Genomic DNA, 7,603 nt, shown 5'->3' with positions numbered 1-7,603 from the left:
TTAACACACCACGGGTCACAGACCGCATGTCTTATTGTTATACTCTGTCAGGGAAATTATATATATTTCAAATCGATTTATTTATATATCAAATCGATCGAACTATCAAACGTATCGATCAAATGTAGATTGCATCTATTGATTGATGTAATTCGTATCTATAAAATGTATATTACATATTTGGTTGATGTCATTCGTATCTATAAAATGTATATTGCATCTTTGATTCGATAACATTCGTATCTATCAAATGTATATTGCATCTATTGATCGATGTTATTCGTATCTATCAAATGAATATTGCATGTATTGATCTATGTACAGTGTATCGATCATATGTATATTGCATCGATTGAGCTATGTAATCTATGTATCTATCTATCTATCTATCTATCTATCTATCTATCAAATCTATCTATCTCGTGGTTGTGCAAGTGGACTGTTTGCGGTTGATTGCGGTGCGTTACACTCTGAGTTTGCTCTGTCACTGTGATGCGGCCGTAACCCTTACACTACCTGATAGATACGACATCATTACTGATGTATTAAAGCAAATTTTTGCAAACAATTTGGGAATGTTAGGTGATTTAGGCCCTTTATGGGTTAAAAGCAGACTCTGCATAATCTATGTAATTTTTCATGGGAGTTTTGCCAGGGATCCCCCTCCTCCATTCCATGGGTTTGATGCCACAGTCCAGGTGTTAGTCCCCTTGAAACAACTTTTCCATCACTATTGTGGCCAGAAAGAGTCCTTGTAGGTTTTAAAGTTCGCCTGCCTATTGAAGTCAATGGCGGTTCGCGGGGTTTGATGAACAGTTCAATCTTAATCTTCTTGGGAAGCTCGAGACCTGTTTAAAAAAAACAAACAGTTTACAAAAATATAAAAACATATCTAAATACTTTTATCAAAAAACACTCATTTAAAAATGATTTAACCAAAATGAAATGGTGAAACAAATAACTTACCTCTTCCTCCATTCTAAGGGTTTGATGAACTGTTCTATCTTAAACTTCTTGGGAAGCTCGAGACCTGTTTAAAAAAAAACAAACGGTTTACAAAAATATAAAAACATATCTAAATACATTTATCAAAAAACACTCATTTAAAAACGATTTAATCAAAATGAGATGGTGAAACAAATAACTTACCTCTACCTCCATTCCATGGGTTTGATGAACAGTTCAATCTTAATCTTCTTGGGAAGCTCGAGACCTGTTTAAAAAAAACAAACGGTTTACAAAAATATAAAAACATATCTAAATACTTTTATAAAAAAACACTCATTTAAAAATGATTTAACCAAAAAGAGATGGTGAAACAAATAACTTACCTCTTCCTCCATTCCATGGGTTTGATGAACAGTTCAATCTTAATCTTCTTGGGAAGCTCGAGACCTGTTTAAAAAAAACAAACGGTTTACAAAAATATAAAAACATATTTAAATACTTTTATCAAAAAACACTCATTTAAAAAACGATTTAACCAAAATGAGATGGTGAAACAAATAACTTACCTCTTCCTCCATTCCATGGGTTTGATGAACAGTTCAATCTTAATCTTCTTGGGAAGCTCCAAACCTGTTTAAAAAAAACAAACGGTTTACAAAAATATAAAATATATCTAAATACTTTTATCAAAAAACACTCATTTAAAAATGATTTAACCAAAATGAGATGGTGAAACAAATAACTTATCTTTCCCTCCATTCCATGGGTTTGATGAACAGTTCAATCTTAATCTTCTTGGGAAGCTCGAGACCTGTTTAAAAAAAACAAACGGTTTACAAAAATATAAAAACATATCTAAATACTTTTATCAAAAAACACTCATTTAAAAACGATTTAACCAAAATGAGATGGTGAAACAAATAACTTACCTCTTCCTCCATTCCATGGGTTTGATGAACAGTTCAATCTTAATCTTCTTGGGAAGCTCGAGACCTGTTTAAAAAAAACAAACGGTTTACAAAAATATAAAATATATCTAAATACTTTTATAAAAAAACACTCATTTAAAAACGATTTAACCAAAATGAGATGGTGAAACAAATAACTTACCCTTTCCTCCATTCCATGGGTTTGATGAACAGTTCAATCTTAATCTTCTTGGGAAGCTCGAGACCTGTTTAAAAAAAACAAACGGTTTACAAAAATATAAAAACATATCTAAATACTTTTATCAAAAAACACTCATTTAAAAACGATTTAACCAAAATGAGATGGTGAAACAAATAACTTACCTCTTCCTCCATTCCATGGGTTTGATGAACAGTTCAATCTTAATCTTCTTGGGAAGCTCGAGACCTGTTTAAAAAAAACAAACGGTTTACAAAAATATAAAAACATATCTAAATACTTTTATCAAAAAACACTCATTTAAAAACGATTTAACCAAAATGAGATGGTGAAACAAATAACTTACCTCTTCCTCCATTCCATGGGTTTGATGAACAGTTCAATCTTAATCTTCTTGGGAAGCTCGAGACCTGTTTAAAAAAAACAAACGGTTTACAAAAATATAAAAACATATCTAAATACTTTTATCAAAAAACACTCATTTAAAAACGATTTAACCAAAATGAGATGGTGAAACAAATAACTTACCTCTTCCTCCATTCCATGGGTTTGATGAACAGTTCAATCTTAATCTTCTTGGGAAGCTCGAGACCTGTTTAAAAAAAACAAACGGTTTACAAAAATATAAAAACATATCTAAATACTTTTATCAAAAAACACTCATTTAAAAACGATTTAACCAAAATGAGATGGTGAAACAAATAACTTACCTCTTCCTCCATTCCATGGGTTTGATGAACAGTTCAATCTTAATCTTCTTGGGAAGCTCGAGACCTGTTTAAAAAAAACAAACGGTTTACAAAAATATAAAAACATATCTAAATACTTTTATCAAAAAACACTCATTTAAAAACGATTTAACCAAAATGAGATGGTGAAACAAATAACTTACCTCTTCCTCCATTCCATGGGTTTGATGAACAGTTCAATCTTAATCTTCTTGGGAAGCTCGAGACCTGTTTAAAAAAAACAAATGGTTTACAAAAATATAAAAACATATCTAAATACTTTTATCAAAAAACACTCATTTAAAAACGATTTAACCAAAATGAGATGGTGAAACAAATAACTTACCTCTTCCTCCATTCCATGGGTTTGATGAACAGTTCAATCTTAATCTTCTTGGGAAGCTCGAGACCTGTTTAAAAAAAACAAACGGTTTACAAAAATATAAAAACATATCTAAATACTTTTATCAAAAAACACTCATTTAAAAAACGATTTAACCAAAATGAGATGGTGAAACAAATAACTTACCTCTTCCTCCATTCCATGGGTTTGATGAACAGTTCAATCTTAATCTTCTTGGGAAGCTCGAGACCTGTTTAAAAAAAAACAAACGGTTTACAAAAATATAAAAACATATCTAAATACTTTTATCAAAAAACACTCATTTAAAAACGATTTAACCAAAATGAGATGGTGAAACAAATAACTTACCTCTTCCTCCATTCCATGGGTTTGATGAACAGTTCAATCTTAATCTTCTTGGGAAGCTCGAGACCTGTTTAAAAAAAAACAAACGGTTTACAAAAATATAAAAACATATCTAAATACTTTTATCAAAAAACACTCATTTAAAAACGATTTAACCAAAATGAGATGGTGAAACAAATAACTTACCTCTTCCTCCATTCCATGGGTTTGATGAACAGTTCAATCTTAATCTTCTTGGGAAGCTCGAGACCTGTTTAAAAAAAACAAACGGTTTACAAAAATATAAAAACATATCTAAATACTTTTATCAAAAAACACTCATTTAAAAACGATTTAACCAAAATGAGATGGTGAAACAAATAACTTACCTCTTCCTCCATTCCATGGGTTTGATGAACAGTTCAATCTTAATCTTCTTGGGAAGCTCGAGACCTGTTTAAAAAAAACAAACGGTTTACAAAAATATAAAAACATATCTAAATACTTTTATCAAAAAACACTCATTTAAAAAACGATTTAACCAAAATGAGATGGTGAAACGAATAACTTACCTATTCCTCCTTTGGAACTGGGTGGATCACCCCCATAACTAGGAGGTCTTGAACACAATCAAAGAATGCCTCTCTCTTAATCTGGTCTGCAGTTAATTGTGAAAGGTGAAATCTTCCTTTTGGGGAAGAAGCTTTGAAGTCCAGAAGATATCCCTGGGACACAATTTCCAACGCCCAGGGATCCTGGACATCTATTGCCCAAGCCTGGGTGAAGAGAGAAAATCTGCCCCCTACTAGATCCGTTACCGGATCGGGGGACGATCTTTCATGCTGTCAGAGGCAGCAGCAGGTTTCTCGGCCTGTTTACCTTTGTTCCAAGCCTGGTTAGGTCTCCAGACCGGCTTGGACTGGGCAAAATTTCCCTCTTGTTTTGTATTAGAGGAAGTTGATGCCGCGCTCGTCTTAAAGTTTCAAAAGGCACGAAAATTAGTTTGTTTGGTCCTTAAGTTGTTAGACCTATCCTGAGGAAGGGCATGACCTTTTCCTCCAGTAATATCAGAAATGATCTCCTTCAGTCCAGGCCCGAATAGGGTATGCCCCTTGAAGGGAATATTGAGAAGCTTACACTTTGAAGTAACGTCAGCTGACCAGGATTTAAGCCATAGCGCCCTACGTGCCTGAATAGCAAAACCTGAGTTCTTAGCCGTTAGTTTAGTTAAATGAACAACGGCGTCAGAATCAAATGAATTGGCTAGCTTTAGCGCTTTAAGCTTGTCAAGTATATCATCCAATGGGGTTTCTACCTGTAAGGCCTCTTCCAGAGACTCAAACCAGAAGGCCACAGCAGCATTGATCGGGGCAATGCATGCAAGAGGCTGGAGAATAAAACCCTGTTGAATAAAAATTTTCTTAAGGTAACCTTCTAACTTTTTATCCATTGGATCTAGGAAAGCACAACTGTCCTCGACGGGGATAGTTGTACGCTTAGCTAGGGTAGAAACTGCTCCCTCCACCTTAGGGACCGTTTGCCATAAGTCCCATGTAGCGGCATCTATTGGAAACATTTTCTTAAAAATAGGAGGGGGAGAGAACGGTACACCTGGTCTATCCCATTCCTTAGTAATAATTTCTGAAAACCTCATAGGTATTGGAAAAACATCAGTATAAACAGGCACTGCATAGTATTTATCCAATCTACACAATTTCTCTGGCACTATAATGGTGTCACAGTCATTCAGAGTAGCTAAAACCTCCCTGAGCAACACGCGGAGGTGTTCAAGCTTAAATTTAAATGTTGACATATCAGAATCAGGTTGAAACATCTTCCCTGAGTCAGAAAAATCACCCACAGAAAGAAGCTCTCCTGCCTCAGCTTCTGCATATTGTGATGGGATATCAGACATAGCTACTAAAGCGTCAGAGTGCTCTGTATTTCTTCTAGCCCCAGAGCTGTCTCGCTTTCCTTGTAACCCTGGTAGTTTGGACAATACCGCTGTAAGGGTATGATCCATAACTGCTGCCATGTCTTGTAAAGTAAACGCCATGGGCGCGCTAGATGTACTTGGCGCCTCTTGAGCGGGTGTCCCTTGAGCGGGAGTCAAAGGTTCTGACACGTGGGGCGAGTTAGTCGGCATAACTTCCCCCTTGTCAGTTTCCTCTGGTGATAAATCTTTTAAAGACAGAATATGATCTTTATAACTTAAAGTAAAATCAGTACATTTGGTACACATTCTAAGAGGGGGTTCCACAATGGCTTCTAAACATAATGAACAAGGAGTTTCCTCTATGTCAGACATGTTTAAACAGACTAGCAATGAGACCAGCAAGCTTGGAAAATACTTTGATAAATGTAAACAAGCAAAAAATAAAAACGGTACTGTGCCTTTAAGAGAAACAAAAAATGTCAGAAATTGAAAAACAGTGATAAAAAGCAGTAAATCTTATGAAATTTTTACAGTGTGTATATTAGACTAACAGAGCATTGCACCCACTTGCAAATGGATGATTAACCCCTTAGTTTCAAAACCGGATCAAAAAAACGATATAAACGTTTTTCAACAGTCACAACAAACTGCCACAGCTCTGCTGTGGCCCTACCTGCCCATACAACGACTTTGGAAGGCACAAAAACCCTTTAGGAGAGGTCTTAAGTGTTCAGGGGACTCCTTCAGGGAAACTGGATGTCTCAAGCTGCAAAATCTATTGCGCATTTAGGCGTGAAAATAGGCCCCTCCCAACCTGTATTCACAGTGAGAGGGCCTAACAAAACTATCCCTAGGCAAAATCTAGCCAGCCATGTGGAAAAAACTGGGCCCCAATAAAGTTTTATCACCAATATGTATAAAAAAATGTTTAAACACTTCCAGCAAACGTTTTATTTTTCAGTAATGTGAGAAAGTAATAAGAATATTACCTTTTACAGCAAGCATGATACTAGTCATTATTAAATCACTGTAATCAGGCTTACCTTAAATAAATCCGGTATTAACAGCATTTTCTAGCATATTCATTTCTCTAGAAAAAATTTTACTGCACATACCTCATAGCAGGAGACCCTGCACGCCATTCCCCCAGGTGAAGTTACCTCTCTCTTCAGTTATGTGTGAGAACAGCAATGGCTGTTAGTTACAACCTGCTAAGATCATCAAAGACCACAGGCAGACTCTTCTACTTTCTACCTGAGGCTAAAATAGTACAACTCCGGTACCATTTGAAAATAACAAACTTTTGATTGAAGATAAACTAAATAAATTCACCACATCTCTCTAGCTACTTCCTTTCTTGTCGAGAGCTGCAAGAGAATGACAGGAGTGGCAGTTAGAGGAGGAGCTATATAGACAGCTCTGGTGTGGGTGATCCTCTTGCAGCTTCCTGTTGGGAAGGAGAATATCCCGCAAGTAATGGATGATCCGTGGACTGGATACACCTTACAAGAGATATATATATACCTGTCTTAAATAAACAGGGCGGGCTGTGGACTCGATACATCACAAGAGAAATAAATTTATCAGGTAAGCATAAATTATGTTTTCTCTTGTAAGATGTATCAAGTCCACGGATTCATCCTTACTTGTGGGATACCAATACCAAAGCTTTAGGACACGGATGAAGGGAGGGACAAGACAGGGACCTTAAACGGAAGGCACCACTGCTTGTAGAACCTTTCTCCCAAAAATAGCCTCCGAAGAAGCAAAAGTATCGAATTTGTAAAATTTGGAAAAAGTATGAAGCGAAGACCAAGTCGCCGCCTTACAAATCTGTTCAACAGAAGCCTCATTTTTAAAAGCACATGTGAAAGCCACAGCTCTAGTAGAATGAGCAGAAATTCTTTCAGGAGGCTGCTGTCCAGCAGTCTCATAGGCCAAACGGATGATGCTTTTTAGCCAAAAGGAAAGAGAGGTAGCCGTAGCCTTTTGGCCTCTCCGCTTACCAGAATAAACAACAAACAATGAAGATGTTTGACGGAAATCTTTGGTTGCTTGTAAGTAGGACTTTAAAGCATGAACCACATCAAGATTGTGCAACAGACGTTCCTTCTTTGATGAAGGATTAGGACCCAATGAAGGAACAACAATCTCTTGATTGATATTCTTATTAGA

General features: G+C 35.9%; 1 long non-coding RNA gene across 1 annotated transcript; it reads right to left on the bottom strand.

Annotated features, from left to right (window-relative positions):
• Nucleotides 1-538: 538 nt before the first annotated feature.
• LOC128643670 (uncharacterized) lies at nucleotides 539-1,209 on the bottom strand. Its single transcript, XR_008399860.1, has 3 exons — nucleotides 1,150-1,209; nucleotides 967-1,030; nucleotides 539-848 (listed from the first exon to the last, which is right to left on the bottom strand). It is a non-coding gene; the product is annotated as an uncharacterized LOC128643670 (long non-coding RNA).
• Nucleotides 1,210-7,603: the final 6,394 nt, after the last annotated feature.

The sequence above is a fragment of the Bombina bombina genome, unplaced genomic scaffold (assembly GCF_027579735.1).
Source record: "Bombina bombina isolate aBomBom1 unplaced genomic scaffold, aBomBom1.pri scaffold_826, whole genome shotgun sequence".
Taxonomy (NCBI): domain Eukaryota; kingdom Metazoa; phylum Chordata; class Amphibia; order Anura; family Bombinatoridae; genus Bombina; species Bombina bombina.
Note: the sequence above shows the minus strand (reverse complement) of the source record. Positions and strands in the feature narration are given on the sequence as shown.